Genomic DNA, 25,923 nt, shown 5'->3' with positions numbered 1-25,923 from the left:
CCGGGTCCCCGTGCCCCGGGCCGGCTCCTGCCCTGTGCTTCCAAGCAGTAGCAGGAGCCCCTCGCCCTGCTGAGGGGCTGGCAGCTTCCTGCTGCACCTCCTCCCCCCGCCAAGCCCAGGAGGACAGTTGCCCCTCGCTTGCTCCTGGCTCCTTTCTTTCATCCGGGGGCTGGGGGCGTGGCGATGGCCATGCCAGCTCCGGCGGTCTGGGCTTTGACACGTCTCCAGAAACTTCTCTCAGATAGCAGATAGAGCCATGGCTGCTTGGAGAAACTGATGGCCAGTCTTGGCTGCTAAACAGAAGCTGTTTCTTGAACGTGTGACTGGCCGCGCCTGACCCCTGCCCTCCCCCCAGGGCTGTGGGTGCCCCCCATGGAGCCCTGGGCCAGGGCATGGGAGGAGGCCGCCTGCTTCCCGGAGCCCCTTGCTCCTCGCTGGCCTGGGCTGGGGGTGCGCCCGGGCCACCAGGGACCACCCCCAGGGCTTCGGCTTTCTCACGGGAAACTGCTCGCAGCTCAGCCCTCTGCAGCGGTCACGTTGGGCTGTGGGTTCTTCCGTGTGTGTCAGAACGGGGCCCGAGCCCCCGGCCCTGGAGGGAGGAGAAAGCCGCCTTTGTGGGCGCCTCCGAGCTGGAAAGGCATCACAGGGCGGCCCCCCGCGGGCTCCGGTGCAGTGCCAGCAAGCGCCCAGCTGCAGACCCTTGTGGGCCTTCGTGCGGAGAGCAGGGGGGCCTATCTGGTCCTTCCAGAGGGACCAGAGGGGCGGGCCGCGGCGGGGTCAGCGGCTCAGCCACCTCTTCCCGCCCTGTCTTGTCATGAGCCGCTGGGGAGGACAGTGGGGTACCTGTGAAGGGCAGGCGCGTGGGGCCCCAGCTACCCCACATCGGCATGGTAGCTGGCAGCCTCGGTCTTGGGGTGAAGGTCCCGGACCGCAGCCTACGGGTGAGGACACCGAGCCTGCGAGGCTGCGCAGGGCCTGCCGGAGCTCCCAGCGGGGAGTGCTGCAGTGCCGGAGCGGCTGGGCGCTGCGGTGTCGGGGGGGGGGTGGCCGCGGGCCGGGCAGCCAGCCCCTCCGGCGCCCGCCCCCAGGGCCGCTCGCTCCCGCCCGCCCACGCTGGAAGAGGGCTGTTAATTGCCGCCCTGGCCCAGGGGTGCTTGTCAACAGATTTTTCAGATCTGTTCATTATATATGCGTCTATTTACGATTTTATTCATTCAAAGGCCTCAGCTGACTCGGGGGAAGAGGTTCCTCCCACAGCGGCACGCGTGCGGGGAGAACGGGGCTTGTGAGGGCGGGCCGGGCTGGTGCGGCCTCACCGCGCCCCGCGCCCCCCACCCTGGACCCCAGCAGCCGCCCTGCCACGGGCCGGGGACGGGACCACCTGGGGAGCCTCTGGCAGTTACAGGAAAGCTGCTGGCGTCACACCTCGACCCTGCGGCGGCCGCGTGCGGGGCTGCCCGCGTGCGGGGCTGCCATTGCCACCAGGGCCTCCTGGGGGGGCGGCGCGGGCCGTCCTGCCGTTTCTCGGGTGACGCCGGGGTGTCCTCTGCAGGTTTCTGGGCTTCTGTGCCCAGCTCAGTACGTCTGTCGCTCTCCCCACGGCCGGCACGGGGCAGGCCGTCGCGGCCCGCAGTGCGTGCTGGGAGGGACCCGAGCCTCCGGGCTGTGCTCTCCTGGCAGGCCTGCGCCACGGAAGGGCGCACAGCGGGGGTCCTGCGGAGGACAAGCGTGACACGTGCTCACGCGCCCTGTGGGGCCCCTCAAGTCCCCTGGAGTCATTGCCCTGGGGGGGCTGGGGACATGGAGACTGCTCTGTGGGGTCGCCTCTGTGGCCCTGGCTGAGGCTGGGCTGTGGGCCCTGAGAACGCTCCCTGCAGCCAGGCCGGGGGTGGCCAGAGGTGAGCATGCGGGCGGCGGGGAGGGCCCCGCGTCCTGCTGCCCCGGCCCCTGCCTGCCGTGTGCAGCAGCCCAGCGCCCGGTGGCCCAGTGAGACGTCCCCTGAGCAACGGGCCGCCACCCCTGTGGCTGCAGAGCCCCCAGGCTGGGGCCTGCTCGCCCCTGGCCAGAGGCGGGTGGGGGGTGGGAGGGAATACAGACTCTGGGGCCGCCTGGCAGCTGGGCGGTGCAGCAGGGCAGCTGGTCTGTCGGTCACCAGCAGAGCCCCCGGGCCCTGTGTGCTGAGCTGGCGGACGATGAGAAGATCTTTAACGGGGACGGTGGCACGTGGCAGGGCCAGGAGCAGGCGCTGCTCCCTGAGGGCACCGAGGAGGACTGGGAGGCCGCCCGCTGCGCGAGGAGGCTGTCCCGCAGATTGAGGTGAGGGCTCGGCATGCACGCGTGTGCATGCACGCGTGTGTGTGCGCCTGTGTGCGCGCGTGTGCTTTCGGACCCCCCGTGTGGCGACGCTCGCCTCTCCAGGGGTAGCTGGGCCAGCCCTGCTCTGGTGACAGGCGCCCTGTGTTCCGTAGACGAGGCCGCCTCCCGCGCGAGCCTTGCTGGTGCGGAGGGCCCTGCGCCGATCCTCTGGGTGGCGGGAGCAAAGGCAGTCTCGGAGCCTGGCGGCGTTCGCCCGTGTCTCGCGCCCGCCTCCCGGGGTTTTCCCAGCAGCACACAGCCCTCCTGCCGGAGCCGTGGCTCCGTCCCTGTGGCCCGTCCCTTCGCCACGCACCCAGCTGTGCGGGAGACTCCCTCGCTCTGACGAAGGGGTTCCCTGCCCAGACCTTCCGAATACACTGCCCTAGAGCTGCCCCTGCAATTTGGGGGTGCTGCCAGCAGGTGGCGGAGTGAGCCTGGGGGCTGTTGTTTGTCTCCCAAAGCTGCCCCGTGCACCGTGGTCTGCCTGCTTGCCTGTAGGCACAGATGACGCCCTGCGACAGCTGCCGCAGGCCTGGGGTGTCCCGACATGCATGTGGACGTGCGGGGTGGTGAAGGGCCCCCCGCCTTGGTGCTGGAAGTGCGTGTGGAATGTGGCCCGCAGGCGGCTCGACAGGGCGTGCAGGCTCTGTGTGTGGTGCTGGCCCGGGCGCGGCCCCCGCTCTGGCCTCCGCCGCCGCCTTGGCAGCAGGGGGGCCGAGCAGCTGCTCCCTGAGGGCCCGCCCGCCCTGCAGCTCCCGGGACCTGGCTTCTGGAACGGAGGCGCCCTGAAAGCAGCTTCAAGGAAAACGGGCACCTGGAGAGCCACCTGCCAGTACCCGTCGCCGTGTCTGCCACAGGCAGGTCTTAGCCTCCCGGGGGATTCGGCTGCTCGCGTCGGGCCTTCCCCTGCCTGGGGTCCAGCTTACAGGGCCGCATTCCCAGTGCCTGTCCCGGAGGCCACGTGTCCTCCATCCTGTGCCCTCTGTGGCTGAGTGTGTGGGGACAGGGGGCCTGGGCCTCCGCTCCACCCAGCGGGACCTCAGCCTCTCTGCTCTAATGTACCGTGGAACTGGCTGCCTCGTTGTCAGCCTCCATCCACGAGCAGGGAGCCTAGGAGGCTGGGGTTTCGACTGCCACTGCTGAGTTCCCAGCCCCCAGAGCACCCGCTGTGCTCAGCCCGGGCCACGCAGCTCGAGGGGTGCCTGGGCCCTGGGCCCTGGGCCAGGCTGGCCTGACGTGATAGCTGCGGTGCTCTGGCGCTCGGCCGGCCTCCTTCCTAGGTGAGGAGGGTGTAGGAGGTTGCGGGGGTCAGCACGCGGCAGTGGCAGGGCAGTGCCCTGGTCCCCTGGCTGAGGCCGCTCTCTCTGTGTGCAGGGCAGGGAAGTGCCCTGCCTCCCTGGGACAGGAGAGGTCAGCAGGGGCCGGCACAGCCCCAGCCGCTGCCGCCCCGCAGTGGGCTTGCCAGGCGCTGGTCGGGCCCACGGAGCTGGAACCAGAGACGCTGTCCACTCCCAGCAGGGCCTGCGCCTGCCCATCTCACCTGCTTCCCCTCCGGGTGTGGAGCTCGGAGCACCGGCTGCCCTGTTGCCATGGCCACCTGGCAGGCCCTGGGGGGAGGGGCCTGGGGACGGAGGGGGGGCCAGGCAGCACCCCCAGGCTGCGCGGAGCCGCAGGCCGAGCCCCCTCCCTCACTTGGTGGCGTGCAGCCGGAGTGCAGAGCAGTTGGTCTCGCTCCCGTCTAGCTACACACGCTGAATAAATCAGCACACGGAGTTTGGCTGTTCCATGACCTGGAACCGACGTCCCTGTTAGGTGGATGGTTGCCGAGGTCCTAATTATGAGAAGAGGCTGCGTGATAGAGGAGACGCGGCGGTGTTTTCACCCTCCCCCCCCCGGGATTTGTCACGTCCCGTGCGAGGCTGTCACTCCACCGTGCCAGCCAGAGAAGTCAAAGGAGGCTCGGGGTTGGGGGGGGCGGCGCTCAGGGGTCTGCTGTCAGAAGCGGCGGGGAACGGAACCACGTGATGCAGCGTTCGCTGAGCTGAGCCGTCTTTGCGTCTTGCCCTCGCCGCCCGGTGCTCTGCAGCCCAGCCCGCGGCCGCCGTCGCTGCAGGGCCTGGCCTGGGGCTCACGCCGTGGGGCGGAGGCCAGCACCCTGCCTGGAGCCGGGTTCCCACTGCGCCCTGGTGGGGTCCGGACCTCTCGGGCCCCGCCTGCCCTCGGGGGCCCCGCAGGAGCTGAGCCTGCGCCCCAGGCGCCCGGCTGTGCCCGAGGGACACTTGTCCGTGCCAGCCGCCTGTGCCCAGGCGTTCCCGCTCCGTGCTGCCCCCTGGCACCGAGGCTGCATGTCTGTGCTCCTTCCTCCGGCCCCTCCTTCTGCTGGCTTCCCCTGCTCCATCAGCGAGGGCCCGGTGCCTGCACCCGCCAGTGCTGCCGGGGCACAGGGTCACGGCTGGCTCGTCAGGGCCCTGCCCCTCCCGGTCTGTGTGGGGGACAGTCTGCTGGGGGCGGGGTGTGGGCTGAGCCACCAGCTGGGAGGCGGGTGGTCAGTGGTCTGCATATCCCATTTTTTTGAAAGGGGTGTCCACACGGAAGGTTATGTTGGCTTAACGGAGATGCCCCGGGCGCCGTCCCGAGGGTGCGTGCCCGGCGCTGAGGTGTGGGTCCCCCGCCGGAGGCCCCGCTCTGCTGCCGCTTCCCCCTGCACCCCAGCTCCGGGCACGGGTTGGGGGGGCTCTGCCCACTCAGCCCATCCCACTCCACACGCAGCCCTGTGCGTGGTCCCAGCTGGTGTTGCGGTGATGCTGGGGGGACAGGAAGGGCCTGGGTGGGCACTCCAGCCCGAGACGGCCAGGCGTGGCAGCTCCTGGCCACCAGCCCCAGCCCCGGCACAGACCGTGGCCCCGGGGCTGCGTGTTCCGGCCCCTTCCTGCTTGCGGCGGGGAGCTGGGCGCTGGCATCGGCGAGTCTGCAGCCGTTTGAAAGTCACCTCGGCCCCTGCTTCTGCAGAGGGGCCTCTCCCGAAGCCCAGGACGCGGGCCAGGCTGGGACACTGTGCTCCGTCTGGGCCGTCCCAGGTTACTGGGCCAGCACTGCTCCGGACGGCGCTTGCCCAGGACAGCAGCCGAGTGTGTGTGGGGGGGCCGGGCCACAGTGCTGGACAGAAGCCGGAGTGGCTGCCGCCCGCGCTGGCAGCCTGAGGGTCCCAGGTCCGCGGTCAGGGGCCTCATGTCCTCTGCTCAGCGACACCCCTGACCTCTGCTTCGCCAAGGCCGTGCCCCTGTGGGCCGGCGGGGCCGCAGGCAGCCCCCCACCAGCCGAGGCCCGCAGCCCCCTCGCCCTGGACGGGCTACCGCGCCCGCCGGTGGATCGCGCCTGTGCCAGGGCGGTGCCGCAGGACCTCCCGGGAGCGGCCGCCTGGGCGACCCAGAGGGGTGAGGTCCGGCCGGCCACGACCCAGTCCGTCCGACTCGGGTGCGAGGGCTGCACGTCCTCGGGGGAGTCCCTTGGCCTCTTGGTGACCGTCCCGCTGTGGGCCCCGTCGGGGGTCCTGGAGGGCACTCGTGCAGCGTGGGAGACAGGGGCCGCCTGCAGGGGAGGCCGCTGCCCACCGCCAGCCTGCGTGCGCTCGCTGGACCGGTCCACACTGGCCTGCGACCGGTCAGTGCCCACCCTCGAGGGTCCTGGGACAGGAGCCTGGACATCTTGGAGGTGGGATCCATCTGTCCGAGGCCCTGGAGAGCCTGCAGCCCTTGTGACCTGTCCCGAGCTTGGGGTGGGACCGAAGCGTGGTCTCCCCAGCCGGTGACCTCACCCAGGAAGGGCCGTGGTGAGGCGGGTCCCGGGGAACGGCCTGGTTCGCGGCCGCCCAGCACTCACGGTCTGCTGCAGCACCCAGAGCCTGCGCCCCGGGGCCCCACCCTGGCCGCCGCCCTCCCCGCCGTGGGCTGCCTCCCGCAGAGTGGAGCCCGGTGATTGAGTTAGAATTGATAGTATGTGTCGGTTTAAGATTGTGCTAATTGCTCCATTTCCCAGAACACTCCTAAAAAGAAAATGAATTTCCCTGTGATGTCCCTCGGTGGGGCGAAGGGACCCTTGTGGAGACTGGCCCACGGTGGGGCGGGGGGCGGGGCCTGCCAGCGGGAGGCTGTGGCCTCGTCTTGCACGCTGTAGCGCGGCTCCGCTGGGCAGATGGAGGGAGGTGGCGTTGGACGGCACGGAGGTGCCAGAGGCCGGCACGGCAGGCGGGCGGAGGTGCCCCAGGGTCCTGGTTCAGGGTCTGCTCCTTCGCCTGCTGATTCTGGGACCACTCGGTGTTGGGACAGCCGTGGGGCCGCCGTCCAGCATCCACCTGCCCACGTGTCCCCCCACCGTCTGTCCGTCCATGTGCACACTACCCACCCTCCCGCCCGCCCATCCGTCCCCACCCTCGGGACTTCCCAAGCGGCACCGGCTGGCCTGCGCGTGGCGCCACGCGCGCGGGGGGGCGCTAGGACTCTCTGCCGAGGACCGTGGTCGAGGTCCCGGCAGAGCTGCAGCCCGAGCCTGCCACGGCGCGACCCTGCGGCCGGGCCCCCCCCACTCCAAGACCTGCAAGCCCAACTCCCGCCCCCAGGAGACGGAGGTGCTGGTGCAGCAGGTGAGGTGCCGCCACCCACTGCTCTTCGGGGCGCGGGGCCCGCCCACCTGCCGGGGGCCTGGGCGACCTCCAGCCCCAGCGGCGGGGCCTGCCTGGGCGGGTGCGCAGGAAGCTGGCGGGGCACCTGCCAGCCCCAGCTTCGTCCTCTCGCCCGAGGAGCGCACGGGGGCCGAGACCTCCTCGGCCGCGGTCTCCCCAGGCGAGGGCCAGGCCTGCGAGCCCCTGCCAAGCAGGTGGGTCCTCCTCACGGCCTGCGTGTCCCGGCCGCCCCGCAGCCGGCCTCCGGGGCACCACTGTGAGAGCAGGGCCCTCAGGAGACGCGGGGCCGTGCGATGTGTCCCCGCTCGATCCCCTCGGCCTCCGGATGGGGCGGCCAGCTCGGACCGAGGCGGCACCTGCTCTTCGTGGGAGTGGAGGGGCTCGGGCTCAAGGTCAGGTTCGTTCTGGGCCTGAGCGCGGGGTCCTTCTGGGCCTGTTCCACCACGATGTTGGGGGCCTCCAGGGGCCCAGGGGCCCGCACAGGCCTGGGCGGCGGCGGCTCCCCCCTCCCTGGCCCAGCTCGGCCCTCCTGTCCCCGCCTTTGCATCTGTCCTGAGCTTGAAGGGGGCCTGAGAGTGACAGCCTCCTTGGGGCCCCTCCCGCACCCAGCCTGGGGCTCCTCTCTCGGGGACCCCTCAGCGCCCCAGCCGGGGCACAGGGCTTGCTTGCCGACCTTGCTGAGCCCAGGGCCCACCTTTGCTGGAAGTTTCTGTGCCTGGTGAGGAAGGACGGGGCACTTGGCTGGACTTTCTCTGCCTCTCACAGCTGCCTCTGGCTCCCTCCTGCCGCCCCCTCCAGCGCCACCTCCTGCCCTGTCCTCCTTAAGACGCCTCTGAGAGGTCCCTCAGGCAGGAGCACCCTCACCGCTGCCCGTCCGCCTGGCGGCTGCCCCCACCGCCTCGCAGCCGAGCATGGCCAGGCCCCCCGGGGCCCTTCGCTTCAGGGGAGCTGCTGGAAGAAACTTCAGGGACGGAGCCAGGAGCAGGACCAGCTCCCTCTGGAGGGCCAGGGAGGGGACAGCAGGACTCTGCCTCCTGGGGACAGGCAGGCTCCGCGCAGGCCTCCCGCAGAGCTTCGAGCGACCCCCTGCACAGAGTGCGCTGGGCGGTGGCGGGGTGCGCGGGGCCAGGCTGGCTCTGCGCCGGGGGCTGGCGTCGCGACGGGGCGGGCCTCCCGTGGGCAGAGCCAGAGCTGGCTCTGGGGCGCTGCAGGACCAGGGGGGCGTCCTGGGGGCCGAGGAAGGGCTGGCAGCGTGACGTTGGTGTGGCCTTGTGCGCGGACGCTCGCCTGTGCCCAGACCGGGCTGCGTGGAGGGGCCTGTGGCCCCGGTGTGAAGGCAGTGGCCTGGGGCCGGGGAAGCCCCAGAGGGTTTTGGTTTTGTGGGGCCCGACGCCCGCCCACCTGGTAGCCCCGGGGGCTCTGCAGGAGGGAGCAGGGAGCCAGCTGGCGGGGCGATGTGAGGGGGCGCTGGCCCAGGGCCAGGGCGCTCGGTCCCCGGTCGGTGCCGGGGCGCCCAGGGGCAGGGTGCGGAGAGCGTCCAAGACCAGCCACAGCAGCTCCGTCGGACGTGCAGGGACGGGGCAGAGGCCGAGGCCCAGCCAGCAGTGGGGCCGCCCAAGCGCGCAGCATCCTAACAGCCGGTCTCCACTCTCTCCTGAGCGGGCGGCCTGTCCCGAGGGGCACCTCCGAGCCCTGCGTCCTGATAGCTCGGGCCGCCGCCGCCTACAGCCGGCAGGCCACCTGGCGCCGTCTCTGCAGCCTCTGTCTCTCGGGAGGCGGGAGTCCTCGCCCAGACCTCAGGGACCTGGGGACCTCGGAGCGGGGGATGCTGGCCACTGCCCCTCTCTATTCCTCCGAGCTCAGTGTCCACTCAGTAACTGCTCTTGTTGCCCTGATTTGCAGAGCGTATTGCAGCCAGCCTTGGGGCTGCGCCGCCGGACACAGAAGCCACCGGCGAGCTCCTGGCTGGAGCCAGCGGGCACCAAGTCAGTCAGTGAGGGGGACAGCCAGTGCTGGGGACAAGGGCCCCCTCTCGCCCTTGTCCCCAGACGGTCCAGGCCCTGACCTCTCTCAAGAGGGACACCTGCAGGGCTGCTCTGAGCCCAGAAGGACCGGTGTGGGGGAGGGGGGAGAGGAAGGCGTGACAGGGTCTTTGCCTCCCTGGCGGTCGCTCCGCCACCTCTGTGCACCCGCCTACCCAGCGAGCGAGGGCGTGGGCGCGCACCAGGGCCTCCGCCCGGCTGCTGGGGAGAGCCCGGCTGCTGGGGAGAGCGGCGCTGCAGCGACAGGTGGCCCCCTGCACGGGCACCAGGGCCGCCGGGCCGGAAGGTTCAGGGCTGCCTGGACGGGGAGGAAGACGCGACAGGACCGTCTGGGCGGCAGAAGGGAGCTGTGACGGTGACCAGGCAGCGGCGGCGGCGGCACGGACGGCCTCCTGGGTCCGGGGACCCCTCATCAGGCTCAGACCCCGTCCCTGTTCCCAGGCTGGGGCTGTCCCTGCCCCGTCCGCTGCCGCAGGAGCCCCGGCGCCGGGGACCCCTCATCAGGCTCAGACCCCGTCCCTGTTCCCAGGCTGGGGCTGTCCCTGCCCCGTCCGCTGCCGCAGGAGCCCCGGCGCCGCGGGCAGGGGGCGGGGGGCTGGGCCCAGGAGGCGCAGCCCGCACCGCGGCCCGTGGCCACGTCCTCCGCCCGGCCTGTTCCGCGCGGCAGGGCTCGCCGCGGCCCCGTCTCGGTCCCGGCAGGGCTCCCGGGGCTGCCTGTTGACTTGTCCTCGCCCGGCCACCCGAAGAGTTAGCGGCCCTTCCGCCAGGCCTCCCCGTTGCAGGCTGGGGAGCTGAGCCCGCGGAGGGGAAGGGTGTCCCGTGGCACTCGGCCCCCCGGGCGGAGCCGGCTTTGGAGCCCGGGCCGCAGGGTTCCGTGCCCAGGGCTTTCCTGCCGCCCCAGGGAAGCCCTGCTCTCGTGTGCGCCCTCTCTTCCTTCCGGGACGCCACCTGGTGGGTGGGTAATGCCTGGACAGACGGACAGGTGGATGGGCGGATAGACTGAGGGTCGGAAAGGGACACTGGGGTGCGTGGACGGGTGGGTGCGTGGCCGATGGGTGGGCGGAGGCGTGGGTGCGCGGGTGGGTGCCCTGCGGACGGGCGGCCGAGAGGTAAGCAAACGGATGGGGGGTGACGGGCGGGGAAGCGGGTGGCTGCGTGGAGGGGCGCAGGGGAGGGGGAGGCGGGCGGGTGAACCCACGGGGAGGGGAGAGGCGATTGAGGAGGGACTAGAAGGCGGGCGGGTGGGCGGATGAATGTGTAGAGGCGGGCGGGCGGGTGGCAGAGGGGCGCGTGGGCGGGTGCCTGCGTGGGTGGCGCGTGGAGGGCGGGTAGGCGCAGCCGCACGGTGGCGCCCGAGGCTTTGGCGCGACTGGGTCCGGGTGCCGTCTCAGCGCCGCTGGAGTCGGCCTTCCAGCCGCGGAGCCTCCGCTTCCTGGTGAGGGTGCTGCTGCCGCTCCGCAGGGGCCGCCGTGACCCGAGCGGTTCCTGTGCAGGCCAGCGTCCCAGCACCCCGGGCCTCCGGGGGTCGGCCCCGCCCTGGGGGCTCACGTCTCCTGTCTCCCTCCGCCAGCCGACGAGGAGGACGAGACCGCCGGCTGCCTGTGGCCGCCCCCGCGGGCTCTGGAGGGGCTGAGCCTGCCCGGACCCGACCCCCCGGACCTCCGAGGAGCCTTCTCCGCGCCCGTCTCCTCGCCCTCCCCGCCCTCCTGTCCCGCCTTGGCCTGGGCAGCCGCCAGGCTCCTGGGAGCCGCCCCGCCCTCTCTGCCGCCCTCCTCTGCAGCACCCCAGCCCTCCCGGGGGCCCCCGGGGGCCGAGGCCTCGGGGCTCGAGCGGCAGCTGTGGGACCCCCAGCGGCGGCAGGGCGCCCTGCTCTCCTCCTGGTCCCGGCAGCGGGGCGTGCTCAGGGCCCGGCGGACCCGGCCGCTGCAGCGGATGGCCGACGGCGTGCGGGCCCTCAGCAGGACCCCGGGGCGGCTGCTGCTCCGGGCGGCGCCGCTGCCGGTGCAGGGGCCCGTGGGCCTGCCCGAGGCCCCCAGAGCCCCCCCTAAGGCCCGGAGGTCACAGGGATGGTCCTGAAGGTGGAGGAGGAGCTTTAGGGTCAAGGCCAAGGACTGGACTGGACGGGGCCAGAGAGCACACAGGATGCCCACTGTGGCCGCCCGCCTTCACTGCCACTGCCCATGGGACCGGGCGATGGGTCAGGAGGGGCTTCTGGAGCTGGAGCTGCTGGGGGCCCTGCCGAGTTCTCCTCGGATAATGCCGCTGGCAGGGGGACGAGCTGGCGCCTCCCTGGAGGTGGCCGGCCAAGGGCACAGCGGCAGGAAGAAGCACACAGGTGTGGAGCCCCCAGACCCCCTTCCGAGGGGCCCAGGAACTGTGGCCGGAGCCGGGCGGCCCGCAGCCTTCGGACTGACGCCCGGAAGGCCCTGCGGCCGTGGGCGTGGTGACTGGCCTGGGGACCCCGCCTCCCGCTGCCTGTCTGGTGTGTTTTGTACACGCACAGGCGTTTCTTGGTACTGTCTTGGGGGTGCCGTTTTGTACCTGTTTGGTTTTTTTTTTTTTTTTTTTTACAGAAAGTATTTTTCTTAGTTAAGCATAAACTAACCAAAAAAGGCAGTGCTGGCGACAGCGATACTGACAAGTAAACACGGCGGAACCTGGCCCTGTCCTCAGAGGGGCTGCGCCGGCCTCCCCGGGTCCCGGGCTCCCCTCGCCGCCCCTGGCCTGTGCACTGTTCCTCGGCCCCTGCTCCTGGCCCGGTCGCACGGGGCCCAGACGCAGCCCAACACCGGGGTGGCAGCGGGGGGCCGGCGGGAGGGCGGGGTGGGCCTCCCGGCTCGCCCAGCCCCTGCCTCTCCTCCTCCTCCTCCTCCTCCTGGCCCTCGTGGGTGAGAAAGCCTTTTCTAGAATCCAGAGGCTGATGCAGTGGCCCAGGGCACCCAGGGACACCCAGCCCCGGGCAGCTGAGGCCAGGCTGCCCTCAGCCGGGGGAGCCGCTCTCACTGTGGGCCCCAGCGGGTCAGGAGGAGGGCGGCCGGCGCCCTCGCCGTCAGCAGGTGCGGACGGTGCTGTGTGCTCTGCGTGCAGCCTTCCCTCAGGTGGCCGCTCCCGGGGAGCTTCCTTCTCCCCAGCAAAGCCCACCTCCGTCCCAGGCGGCCTTGTAAGTCCCAGCCCAGATGGGGGGCGTGGGCCCTTCCCGTCCAGGGCAGGGGCCCGCTGTGGGGGGCACGCACCTCGGCTGGCAGAGGGTGCTGCTGCGGGTGTTCCAGGCTGACCCTGCCCAGCCCTGGCGCTGGCGCCCGGGCCCTGCCCCCGGTCGCATGCTGAGCCCGAGTCCCAACCCCGAGCCCTGCCCCTGCCCCTGGGCAGGGCCGGAGCACCTATCTGGTGCCCCCCGACAGGAGTGCTGAGGACGCGGCTGCGGCAGACGAGGCGGGTCCCGGCCGGTCTGCCTCCAGGGCCCGGGGCCGCGGGGCCGGGGCTCCGCGGCGGCCCAGGAAGGGGAGCCGGTGGGGGCCGCGGTCCGTGCGCACCAGGGGGTGCAGGCCGCAGCAGGGAGCACGGGGGCCCTGCTGGGCCTCCAGGCCGGTGCAGCAGCGCCTGCCACCCCACACCTGGGACTCCGGAAGCTCCTCGAAGGCTCGGGGTGGGGGCAGCCTGGAGACCCTTTGGGAGCAAGGCTGTGGTCTGGGTTTAAACGGGAGCCAGTTGGAGCCTGAGCTTTTCAGGAACACAGGTTCCTAGGGACCCCATGCAGTGCGGTCAGCTGGGAAGATGGGCGTGGTCCCAGCTGGGGCCCAGTCCCCACCAGCTGGGCCTGCAGGCCGCCTCCCCAGACGCCTGGAGGGGGTGGGCCCGGGGTGGGCCTGGGGGAAGGAAGGCTCAGGCCACCAGCGGCTGGGGAAGCCAGAGGGCGTGAAGCCACACCTGGGAAGCCTCAACCTGGAATTATGTGCCTAACAAAACAGCCCTTCAAGGACAAAGACAAAATGCAGACGTTCTACACTGGAGAAGCCTTTGAGGGCGTGTCACCCAGAGCCGCTCCCCGGGGGTGTTCCCGGAGGGTGGGCTTTGGGGCGGAGGAGAAGGACCCTGAGGGGAAGACTGGTCACGCAAGGACAGTGACGCAGGCCAGTCCAAAATGACTGCGTGGAGTCGTCACACCGTTTTGTGATGAGTCATGATTGTGAACATAGTGTCTGATTTGTGGGGCTAAATTTCAGCAAGGACAGAAGACGTGGACGAGGACCGCCTGTCAGTTGCGAAGACTTGCTCCTGTTTTTCAGGGAACTTAAATGTCGAAGTTTAGCACCTGTTAATCCCTACCCATGTGAAAACTCAAGGATTCCTTCCTCAAAATAAACTACTCCACAAAAGGCCTGCCAAGGCGCTGACAACACAAGCTTCTTGCAGGAAGAAAATCTTCGCAAATGACCCTTCCGACCGAGAGCTTGTGTCCTGAATATTTAAAGAGCTCCGTAAACTCAGCGGTAAGAAAACAATTCAATTAGGAAATGGACAAAAGACGTGAGCAGATACTTCACCGGAGAAGATCTGTGGGTAGCAAATAAGCACCTGGGAAGACGTTTGGCATCACCAGCCAGCAGAGCAACGCGCGTCCCGCGAGCGCGCCGTGCGCGTCCCCGAGCGGCTCAAATGAGGTGCGAGGGGCTGGGCCGGGCCACCCTCATCTCACCCACTGCCCGCGACCAGCACCCGCCGGCGCCTGTATCCAGGAGAACCAGAACACCCGTGCGCGCGTGCTGTTGCGTCTTCGTTGGTAGCGAGCCCCCCGCCAGGACTGTCCGCGGTTTCCTCCGGCGGGCACCGGCTCGCACCGGGCAGCGCCCCCGCCACGGGGCCCTGCTCCGCACCGAGGCTGGACGAGCCTGGGGCCGCGAAGGTCATCTTGCCGCGAGGGAGAGCCGGTCTCAGAGGCCCCAGCTGCCTGACTCCTGTGTAGAACATGCTTCAAGTGACGAAGTAGCGGGGATGGAAACGGGCCGGTGGTCGGCAGGGCTGTGGAGGCGGGCGGGCGGGAAGGGTCCCTCCTGGCGACGCCACGGTCCGCTCCCGCGCTCGGCCATCCGTGGTCTCAGGAATTTATTATGTGGCCGAACTTCACAGAACTAGGCACACAGACAAGAAACCAGTTTTCTTGGGGAAAAAAAAATTTAAGGCAAGGGGGGGCCTCTGAGAGCAGTCGGGGGGTTACAGCTTTCAAAGCAGTGCAGGTGGCGTCTGCGTGCCGTCACCCAAGCAAAAATTCATGTGGAATAAAAAGGGAAAGGAAAAAAAGAGAAGCCAAAATAACCCAGAAGACAAGTAGGGCAAATAGAAAATGCCAGGTGAGCTTGTGGAACCACGTCCAGTCAACAAAGTAGCAGATTGGCAGAGCCGACGGGGTGTCAGGACTCGGATCGGAAGAAATCGGGTGTCTCTGCCTGCATGAGACACGCTGAGGGGAAGTGGGGAAAGCGACGGAGGAAGGAAAGGAGGTCGAGAAAGCCGGGCGGCAGCCGCAACCGCAGGCAGGATGGCCTTGTGAACAGGGGTGAACGTGTGTTATGTAAATGTGACCGAGAATTCCTGTGCCCCGGCTGCCGCTCACCAGGAGGATGAAGGGCCCTCTGCTTGTACGCACTTGATAAAACGGCTCAAGCACAGTAAACAAAGCAGAGGGAACCCAAGACGAGGGCAGAAGGCTCCGGCTCGGGGCACGCAGGCGCGCGGTCAGGGGCAGGTCAGGGGCAGTCGGCGCATGGCTCACAGGACGCTCCCCGGACGCTCTGTTCTCCAGGGCACCGGGATGGCGGCACGTGTTTGCAAAGTACTTTTTGATTTTTCACTTACACACGATGCTGCCTTGGTTTCAGACGCACCACCCAGGGATGAGGCCTTCGTATGCCTTTCCGCGGGGTTCCCCCGATTAATCTAGCGCCCGTCTGACACTGTACACAGTTACCCCAAGTCACTGTCTCCATTCCCCGTGCCGTACTTCACAGCCCTGTAACTATTTTTTATCGACCAGGTGAGCTCCTTAATCCCTTCCCCTTTCTCACCGCCGCCCCCCTCCCCACCCAGTCTGGGAACAGCAGTTCGTTCGGTGTCTAGGAGTCTGTTTCTGTTTTGTTCGCGTGCTTCGTTCTTTAGATGCCACATGTAAGTGCGTCATCGGGCGTCTGTCTGACTTCACTCAGCACAGCGCCCTCTCGGTCTGTCCGTGTGGCTGCAGGTGGCAGGGTTTCGTTCTTTTTATGGCCGAGTAATATTCTACTGTATGTACATGTGCGATTTCTTTTTTACCCACTTGTCCGTGGACAGACACTGAAGTTGCTTCCCTATCTAGGCCGCTGTAAATAACACTGCCGCGAACGTACGGATGCACGTGTCTTTCTGAGTGAGTGTTCTGGGTTCTTCGGGTAAGTACCCAGGGGTGGGGTTGCTGGGTTCTTTCTCCCATTCCAGCCTTTGTTTTAAAGTCTGTTTTCTCTGATGTTAGCATTGCCACCCCAGCTTCTCTCTTCGTGGGATACCTTTTCCCATCCCTTTACCGTTGGTCTGTGTGTGTCTTTCTATCGGAAGTGAGTCTCTGGCAGATGACCTGTGTGAGGCTCCTGTTTTCTTCCCATTCAGCCACTGAATGTCTTTTGATTGGAGCATTTAATCCACTTACATTTCAAGTAATCGTTGGTAGGTGTGTAGTTATTGCCATTTTATTACTTATATTTTTTATTTCTTCTTCTTCTCGAAGTACTCCCTTGAACGTTTTTTTTTTATAATGCTGGTTTGGTGGTGAACTCCTTTAGCTTTTCCTTGTCTGGGATGAACATTTACAGGTTCTGACTGGGACTTCGGTCACGAAGCCAGAGTCACGGAGCTTCAGACAACCAGGAACACAGGCCACGCTGCGGAAGATGCGGTCAGAAAACTGCGGTCATTAGAGGGCAGCAGCAAAAAAATAGAAAGTTTCTTGTATGTTTTGGAATTCAAAACCAGTCCTGGATAATTCTGAGGTCGCAGAGAGAGAGCGTTAATGATGGAAAGAAGACAGATGTGCGGTGTAATGGAGGTTCCGCGCGTTCACACCTGTGGGGTCCTTCCGAGGAAACGACAGCCTCGCGTGCTTGTGTGAGAAAAGGAGGAAGCCTGAAAATGCACGTTTTGAGATATTTAAAAGATAAAAGGAAAGCAGTGTGGAATCAACCCAGAGAAATTAGCAAGGAGGCTTGAGAGACGAGTGGAATTCGGGGAGTTGTAATCTCCACAAAGCTGCTGCCTTGAAAAGACCTTGGCAACAGACAACCCACTCGAAGTCTGACCCAGGAGCAAAAGAGCAGAAATTCCAAAAATAACGAGAGTTCTGTGGACAGTTTTATGCCAACAAATTTGGAAACTGAGGGAAAAGGCGGGCAGGTTCCTGGGAAAGCACAGCTTGCAGGGGGCACTAGGGACCTTCGTGAGCGACTGTGGTCCCGGGCATTAGAGGGATTGACTCGGTGGGAGGCGCTCCGTCCGGTGGGCGTGGGAACGCGAGACCCGAGGGCCTTGGAGAGCGCCCTGCGCGCTGGCGCGCGGAGGGTGTCTGATACGAACGTTCTCAGACCGTTCTCAGACGGGACGCTCCTACACCTGTGATCCGGGGTAAAAACAGACGTGCCGCACGGGAAAGGAACATTACAGGCTGCTGGTCTCACGACCTCAGCTGTGGTCGCCCGAAATGAAATGTTAGTGAGCTGTTGGGGAGCTTGCGGTTTAGCAGGAAGGCCTAGAAGACCCTGGGGAGGCCGACCGGGTCGTCGTGAGGCTAGAAGTGCCCCCCGTCCCGGGGTGGGGTGACCGCGGGGTGCCCTCGGCGCGGCAGCCCCCGGGTGAGAAGTGGGTCTCCCGTCACCCAGGAGAGGCTGCGGCCCGAGACGTGGGGGCTGGTCCCAGGTGCGACAGACAGGCCGCGGGCACCCTGCACAGCCCCGGGGACAGGCAGGCCCGGAGCAGGAAGGTGGCCAGGGGCTCGGCCAGGGAGCAGCTCGGGAGGCAGCGGCCGGCTCGGGTGCTGAGACTCGGCGGGCCCGCCGTGCGGGGGCCTGGCTCCCGGTGGGCGCCTGCCGGCACCCCGCCCCCCACCTCGCTCTGCGGCCGTGACCCGGGCCGCACAGAGGGGCGTGGGGACTGGGCGGGGAGGGGGCCTTGCCTCCTCCAGAGAGAGGTGACGAGGGGACACCACCCCACAGCGGGGTGATCCGGGGACGGGGGGTGTGTGGGGGAAGGTCCTTTTCAAGGCAGAAACAATGCAGTTTTAAAGTGGTGAGGAATTGGGCTCATTTTCAGCAGCTGTATGCAAATTGAATGCAAATGAGGCTGCTTTCCTTTGACTTCAGAGAAGCAGTGTTCTAGGGGCCCTCAGCCAGCATCTTGTCCTCCTTCCGAGGCTGCGCCCGGCAGGGTGCCGCTGCTGTTCCCTCAGCAGATGGCTCTGCGTTGCCGCAGAGAGCCCGGGTCCTGCGCCCCGCCCTGCCTGCCGGGGACCCCTGACTCCTCGGGGCGGCTTGGAGCACGGTGCTCCGTCACTCCGATCCTCGTTCCCCGTTCGGGGCGCCGTCCAGCGGGCCCGCACGAGGGGGCCGCCACCGAAGTCCCGATGAAGCTGGGCCGGCCTGACCTGTGGGGCGGGGAGGGAGCGGGGTGCAGGGCCCCCTCCCGCTCACCTCTACCCCTGGTCCTCACCTGTGCACGAGGACAGGAGGCCCAGAGATGCTCAGCGGCTTGCCTGGTCACACAGCCGGTGGGGGCGCCGCCGCATGAACCCTGCTGCCTGGTGCCCGGCCAGCCCCCTCCCCTGCACCCTGTGGCCTGTGAATTATTAATCCAGCCTCAGGAAAGGAAACAGTGTCTCTGTTTACCTCTTGATAGCGGGACAGAAAAACAACAAAATTAAACCAAACAGGCCGCCCAGACATCAAACAAGCTCGCTCTCCAAGTGCGTGCTCTGCAGATAGAAGGGCCGGTGGTGGCGGTGGCCTCCCGGCCGCGGGGGTGCGGCGGAGGAGAGCGGCTCCTCTGCTGAGCCGGGCGGGCGCGCTCAGGGCCTACCGGATGCTTCTAGAAGGCAGGGCGTCAGGCCGCGCCACCCCGGATGGACAGGTGTGCATGCGCTAACTAGGGAACGGCGGCTCCTTTGAGCTGCGTGCCCGTTTGCGGGTGCACAGGACTGGGGTGGGAGGGCGTGGGCAGGAGAAGCCACTCCTGGCTGCTTCCCAGCCTCCTCGTTCCTCAGAGTCCCTTTTTGTCCTTCCTTGATCGTGGCTTTGCGGCGGAGGTGGGGGGTGGCTTCTCCTTTGGGCCCCAGCAGCAGGGAATCGGCAGCTGCCGGAGAACCCCGAGCAGATGACCTTGGATGAGGTCTCCGTGGCGGGTTCAGAGTTCAGCGTCTGGACAGCAGAGGTTGGGCGCGGGGCGCCGGGACCCCATTGCAGCCGACCTGGCGCACCGGTGGCTCGCCTGCGTGTGGGGCCCTGGAGGCTGCAGCCTGCCGTCAGCGCGCCCCAGTCCCGGCCGCGGTGCTGGGCTGAGCGTCAGCACCAGGGACAGCGCCGCGGCTCCGCTCTCTGCAGGGTCCCCAGCCCTCCCTTGGGGATGTGGGCCCCAGGCCAGGGGAGCCCTGGTTCACCCTGGTGCCTCTGCGGGCGCACAGGAGGCTGGGACAGTCCCTGAGAGTGTCTCCGGGGGTGGCCGTCTGCCCCACCCAAGCCCCCTCCCCCCACGTGCACATTGAAGAGGCGGAAGTGCTGACCAGCCTGTGGCCCGTGCGGCGCGGCTTTGCTGCCTCACCCACGTGCATGTTCCGCACCCCCTGGTACTCAGCCGCGGCCGCAGGGACGGCCTGCGACGCCTCACCCACGATGCTGCCAACAGGGCGGATGGCGGTTCCGGAGGGACAACAGCAAAGGGGACACGCGTGACCCAGGGGTGTTAAACCGTCCGGGTGTGGCCACTGCAAGCCAGGCTCCCGCCACACTCACGAGGCCTGTGACTTTAGTGGCTGCTTCCCACTAGTGTCCTCTGGGCCAGCTGAGGAGGCCCGGGGAGGGGCGTGGGGCTGTCCCTCCCTCTAGGGATGGAGGCCCCCACAGCACGTCCTTAGTCTGGTGAAGAGCTCCCATTTGCCCCCCCAAATTCGTGCTTTTCCCTCAAAATGCTCTTGCAAAAGCAAAAATGCTTTTGTTTCAGAACCGAGCAGCTTCTGCCGAGTGCGGACGTCACCAGTGCTGCTGAATCGCTGGCGCACCCGGGGCGTGGCCGCGTACCGCGTGGGAGACGGCCTTCCCAAGGCTGCACCCGGCTGGAACCCCGTCTCCTTGACCCTGGCTGAGGGCTGGGCTGCCTTCCTTCTCAGGGACAAAGAGGTGGTGGCTCGGGGGAGGTGGAGGGGTGAGGGGCACGCCGGGCAGGCGATGGGCGCCGCTTGGAGGGAGCTCTTGGCCCCCGCTCTGGGACGGCGGGGGCGGGGCCGGGGGCTCGGTGCTGCTGGAGCGGCCCCTGGCCTGTCGGCACAGCGCGACGGCTCGTCCTCAGAGCAGCCAGCAAGGACGGCCCCCAGGTGGCCCTGGCAGGTGGGCCGGGGACTGGGGCCTAGGAGTGGGGGGATGTTGCATCAGGGCGTCGGAATCTTTCCCTGGACTTGGCCGCACGGCTCATCGGGCGGAAGGCCTGCGGCGCTGGGGGCAAGGACGCCAGAGCAGGGGAGCGCCGGCCGCGGGGCCGAGGGAGCCCTGTTGGCAGAGCCTTCGCCGGCCCCAGGCCGCCGCTTCTGCGATCTCTCCCTAACCTGGTACTGGGTACCGAGGGGCTGTACATGCCGCATGTGTGTCGCAGAAGGCGTGACGATGTGACGAGCTCCCGTGGGCCACCGCCTACCAGCGGCATGGCTGGCCTTCTCAGCACGCGTCCCCGCGGGGCTCCGCCCGGCCCCTGCTGCCCCATCGGACGCTGTCCCCTAAATGCCACGTCCGCGGGCGCCATCCGTTACGACGTCTAAAACAGCTTGGCGCTGTTCTGTGCAGGCCCTGTCAGTAAACCTGGTGATTGCTGAACAGCACAGTGTTTAGTTTTGCTTTTTTCAGTGCGGTCAAGGGGAGCCTCGCTGTTCGCGTCCTCCCGACTCCCCTCTTCTCTTTCCCAGACTCCCCCGTGTGCTTGTGCAGAGCTGCGGCTCCTGTTCCCACGGGTACGTACATCCGTGCTCCCCTCGTGGGGACCGAGCGCGTTTCCAGCTCGTTGGTGCCAGATCGCACTGAGGTGGGCGCCGTCTGCCTCGGAGCGGCCGGCGGGTCCTTCTCTCTAATCCGCGCTCAGCTCCGGGGCCGCTGGGTTGGGCGTGTGGCTGGCTCGCCTTCGTCAGACGACGTGGAACGGGGCTCCAAAGTGGCTGTGAGTTGCTGCATCCTCCCTGTCGCACCTGAGAGCCGCTGTCCAGCAGCTCTGTTGGCAGAGTCCGTAGTTTTTGCCCATCTGGCCGGTGGAGAAGAGCATCTCACCGTGGTCTTCGTTGGCGTTTCCCTGGCTACTGACGCGGTGGAATCTTTCATACATTTATATGAGGTTGTTTTTGCTGTGAAAAGTCTGTTCGTGCCTTTTGTCCGTTTTTATAACCTGCTTATCTGTCTGTGTCCCCCTATGATCTGAGGGGCGCACACTCACTCGCGCACACTTGTGCACGCGGGGGTGTGCTCTCCTCTGGATGCAGCCACGTGCTTGGTCCCGGGGTTGCAGGCCTCACCCTGGCTTATGCGTTCGCGGCGACCCCCCTCGGGGGCCTCTGGGTGGCTGGGGGTTCCGTGTGAGCTGGGAGTCCCACGCCCCTAGTCTGGAGGACTCGCCTCGCCTTCCCGTGCTTAGCGGGGCAGTCAGTGCCGTGTGCGCTGGGAGGAGCCCCTGCCCCGTCCAGCTGTGCCGCTGGCTCTGTCCGAGCTCCGCCCCCGCACGCAGCTCTCCGTCTGGGCTCTGCCCCGGCTGCACGGACCCTTCCCTGTCTCAGTCACCGGTTTTGCCTAAAGCGACGCCATCGGGTAGGCAGATGCCATCCGCCTCCTTTCCAGAGCGCCTGGACTGCTCCTGGCCTTTGCTCGCCTGTGAACGTTGGAGAACCGCCTCGCCAGCTTCCAGAGACAGCCCCGTTAGTGTTTTTGTTCCTATTGGACCAATTTGTGAAGAACTGACACCTTCCCCATCCTGGGCCTTCGTGTCTGTGAACATAGTACACCTCCCAACGCATCCACGGCTGCTTTCATGGTCTCCACACGTGGGAGCAGCGATTTCCTTCAGACGCAGCCTTCAAGTCTTTTGAAAGAGCTCCTCCTAGGCGCCGGTTTCTGTCTGTCTCCACAGTCGGTCCACGTGACGGCAGCTGCCGGCGGGGGAGCGGGTGTGATTCCCGTGCAGGGGCCCAGGGCAGCCCGGTGGCGGCGTCCCCTCTGGCGCGGCGCCCCGGCACCCGGCCGGGTTTCCTTTGACGAGGGTCCTGCTGTCACCGAGGATGGTGGTTGTGTTTCTCCCCTCTTCGCACGTCTGCCTTCCGCTGCTCTTCCCCGGTCTCCGCGGGGGGCAGGGCTCTGGCCTGTGCTGACTTAGCGGCGACAGGGACGCCGCCGTTTGGGTTCTCGTCTTATCAACGACGCTTCCAACGTCTCCGCGTTGAGAATATCAGTTTTAGACTCGCTGCAGGGCGCCCTGTTGGATTGAGGACGTCTGCTGAGGGTGTGATAGGAGCGTTTTTCCGTTTGTGTTTTTTTAAAGCCTGGTTGGATGTTCAGTGTCGTCAAATATGTTTTCTGACCCCGTTGGATGACTAGTTATTCTCCTTTAATCTGTTGACGGGTTGAAGGCCATGTACAGGTTTCCTAACGGTGAACCGCTCGGGAGCCTGGGGTGAACACAGCTGGGCCAGACCGACCGTCGCTGTCACCGTTGTCATCACCTGCCTCTCGGACGGGCCCGCGTCGGCCCCGCGGAGTTAGGGTTTCGGTGTCCCCGCGTCGGCCCCGCGGAGTTAGGGTTTCGGTGTCCCCGCGGCCCCATGCGGCCGTCCTTTCCCTGGCCCTGTCTGATTCTGGCATCAGGTGCAGAGCGTCCTCGCGGGCCACGGTGGCCTTACTCTCTCGCCGTGTGCACAGTGCAAGCCCCATGAGCTGGTCCCCGACCCGGTGCGGGAGCCGCCGGGGAGGGACAGGGTCCCCAGAGGCCGGGCCCTGGTGCCTGGGAGGGACCGCGGGGCTCCCGTCCCCCAGGGAAGAAGCTGCCAGGGGCGGGGACCCTGGTGCCCTGAGGGAGGTGCCGGGGTTGTCACATCCTGGGACCAGATGAATGGGCTTCCTTGGACAGGGACGGGACAGGGGTGGGGCAGGCCCCCGGCCGCCCTAAGTCGGACACGAGGAGACCCAGACAAATGACAGGACCGGAGAGAAGGGGACAAGAAAACAAGTGATTGTCTGAAGGAGGCCGACCCTCCGCCCCAGCTCTGATGCTTGCGCTGGGAAGACGCGCGGGACAGCCGCCCCCCGCGGCAGGGGCCGCGGCCTTGTCCCCGACGCCGCCGGAGAGGGGTGTCTGCCGAAGCCCGCGGCGCATCCTCCTCCTGTTCCCGCCCGGGAGGGACAGCCTCCGGGCCTGATCCCCTGGTGTGGGGGACGGCGACGAGAGCGAGGTCCCCGGGGACCCCCGGCGTCGCCTCCCGACTCCTCGGGACCCGACTGTTAGCGTGATTCGTGCATAAGGAAACCAAGGCCCAGGGCCTGGTCACCAGCTCGTGCCGGGTGGCAGAGTGGGCACCTGCGTGTCCTCCGGGAGCCGCCCTCCCCTGGGCCACGCCGCTGGGGTGGCCCCAGCCACAGCCCTGGGCCCCTTAGGTGCTGGTGCCCCCGCGCCGTGCCCCCCAGCAGGCTCCCTTGTCCTGGCCGAGGAGGGTGGGCCCTGCCCTGAGGGGCCAGGACTCAGCCTTCAGGCTGGGAGCCGGCGGGGCGGTGGCGCAAGACGGTCCAGGCGGCCCCTGGAGGACAGGCCCCGAGTTCCGCAGCGGCCCCTGCGCCCGGCCAGGCCCTCGGGCTGGTGGTCACGCTGGAGAGCCCCCCGCCGCCCCCGCGCCCCGTCCTTGGGGCAGGCGCCCGGCTCCTGTCCTCGGAACACAGAGCCCCGGAGTCACCTCGTAATTCTTAGACTTCCCGCAGCAGAACGTGTGTGTTTCGGTAATTCGGGCTTTTGCGATCCGCTCAGAAAACACGGCATGTGTGATGCAGACGCTTAAGGAACACCCATCCATCTACCCAAATGCTCTGATTTTGAATAATTCTTTTGAAACGGAGTCTCAATATACACAAATAGATATTTCTAAAGTGCCGTGTATTCTGAATGCATTTGCATGAGAAGCAGGTGCTGGGGGGGCGCAGAGGCTTCTGAGGGGGACAGGGTCCCAGTGGGTCAGAGGGGAGGGGCCTCAGGGCAGAGGGGCCTGTGGGCCCACCCAGGCCCCGCCCTGGGAGCCCTGGGAGGGGGGTCACGGCCCTTCTCTGATCTTCCAGGACCTGGCCCGGGTGCCAGAGGGAGGGCCCCCACAGATGTGTGGAGGGGCCCTCACGCCGCCTCCCTGCCCCCCCGCCCTCCCACCCCGGCTCTGCTCCCCGGTCCCGAGCCTCCCCGCGGAGCCCCAGCTGCGGGAGACAGGCCCCGGGCCCCCCTTGCATGTCTGTCTCCCATCCTCTGTGGGGAGGGGCCCCCGATCCCGCCGGCCCCTCCTGAGGCTCGCGTTTAAGGCCGGGCCTGCGGGGCCGGTGGGAAAGCAGGTTCTTGTCTCTGGGCTGTGCTGACTTAGCAGCGACAGGGACCCTGCGGCCGGTGTCGCTGTCCCGCCCTGACCCTCTGCGGCTGTGACAGTGACGGTGACGGGGAGGCGAGCAATGGGAGGGCAGCCTTGGTCCCCAGGGGAGGGCGCGCCGCGGGTCTCCGCGCCGCCCCGCCTCGCAGCCCCCGCCGCCTCCCGCTGGCTGTGCCCCACCCCCGGTTCCCTGCACCCTCCTCTGATGAGGCCTGTGGCGGGGGCACCGCGGGGTGGGGGGCGGGAGCCGGCGGGGCCGGGGCTGCAAGGGCCTCGTCCAAGGCCTGTCTCCTCCTCCGCCACGTGTCGCAGCCCGAGCATCTGGCCTCGCGGGGCCTGCCGTCCGCGCCAGCCCCGCCTCTTCCCCTTGCCGTCCGCGCACAGGCCCCTGCTGGCTGCGGAGGGCCCGGGAGGGGCCGGCGTGGGGGGAGTTGGTTATGGGCTGGGGCTCCTGGACCGTGCCCGCCCCCCGGGTAGCCCGGGCCGCCCCTCTCGGGGTCACTCCCCACCCCGGCCCCGGCCCCTCCGCTGCTCCTGGGGCCCCCGCGTCCCCTCTGCTGCCCACGCTGGGGGCGCGGGGTGGACGGACCGGGCGGGGCAGGCCTCAGTGTGGGTCACGCGCCCCGGCGGGAGCTCGCTGCCGGGCCAGCGGGAGGCCAACGCGGGGTCCCGGGAAGGTTGGTCTGGGCCAGGCCGGGCCGCCCGGATGAGGCGGCCGGGAGGGGCTGGTCGTCTTGCCAGCACCCGGCAGATCCGAGATGCCACCTGGAGCAGCGCCTGCGTCCTCACCCCGAAACGCGCCGTGGACACCCACCCCTGGACCCAACTCAGCCCCACCTGCTCCGGGGCCCCCGACCCCCAGGGCCCCACCGCCAGCAGTCCCCTCCCTTCCCCCACTGCCCTGCGGCCCGTCCCGTGAACCTGGGCTCACAGCCGCCGTGAGAGAGCGGGGGGGGGGGGGGGGGCGGGGGGCGGGCAGCTGCGCCTTCCTCGGGCCAGCCTTCCCGGGTCAGCCGCCCTGCGCCTCCCCGCCCCCTGCGCACCCCCATTCGCGTCCCAGGGGCCCCCCTGCTGGCTCTCCCACGTGCCACTCCCTGCTTCGGCTTCTCATGCCTTGCGTGGCTTCTCGGGGGGGTTGGCCGAGCCCCTCATCCTGCAGGCCCGTTGCCCCCTCTCCCTGTCCCCTCCCCACCCCCACCCTTGCTCCAGCGACTCGGTGACCGCGCCGATTATTTCAATCTCCCCTTGTTTTCGCTCGCGTTCTCCCTCGGTCCCCGGCCTCCCACCGCCCGGCCTCGCCAGGGAGTCCCTGCACCCCCCCGCCCCACCCCCGCTCAGGACCTGCGCGGGGCGTCACTTTCTTCACAGGACCCCTCCCCCCCCGCCATGGGGCCCCAGGGCGGACCCGTGTGTCTTTTTCTCCACGAGGCTCTGGCGGAGGGGCCCAGAGCTCGCTAAGGGAACGACGACCACAGCAACGCGCAGGGACGCGCAGGAGGACGTCGGGCGAAGGCTGCGTGTCTGGGGCGGCGGGACCCCGGCCTCGCGCCCTCCGTGCGCCCCCCTAATTCAGGCTTTCCGGGGTCCCTCTGGCGCCTGCGGCATCGTCCTGCACCTGCGGAAGAACCCGTGACACTGAGGAGGGGTGTGGCAAGACCCCCGGCTGGGGTGGCCGAGAGCCACAGGGGGCCCGGCTGCCTCCGGGGCGGGGCAGGTGCCCTCGCACGGCCTGGCTCCAAGGCCGGCCCGGGCCGTTCCTCAGGGCGCGGGCCTCGGCTCAGCGCAGAGCCGCCGAGGGGCGGGAGGCTGGGGCCGGGAGGCTGGGGCCGGGGCACAGCAACCGCCTTTCTCTCTTCCAGCTCCAGAGACGCAAGATCAAGTGCTACTTCCTGTCCGCTGGAGTCACTGTCCCGCTGGTCATCGTCCTCATCGTCGCCACCTCCGTCCGAAAGTGATGCCGCCCTGGTAGGTGCCCCACCTGCCCC

Source organism: Pteronotus mesoamericanus, unplaced genomic scaffold (genome assembly GCF_021234165.1).
Source record: "Pteronotus mesoamericanus isolate MK-2021 breed Mesoamerican mustached bat unplaced genomic scaffold, CSHL_Meso_final scaffold_174, whole genome shotgun sequence".
NCBI classification, from domain to species: domain Eukaryota; kingdom Metazoa; phylum Chordata; class Mammalia; order Chiroptera; family Mormoopidae; genus Pteronotus; species Pteronotus mesoamericanus.
Note: the sequence above shows the minus strand (reverse complement) of the source record.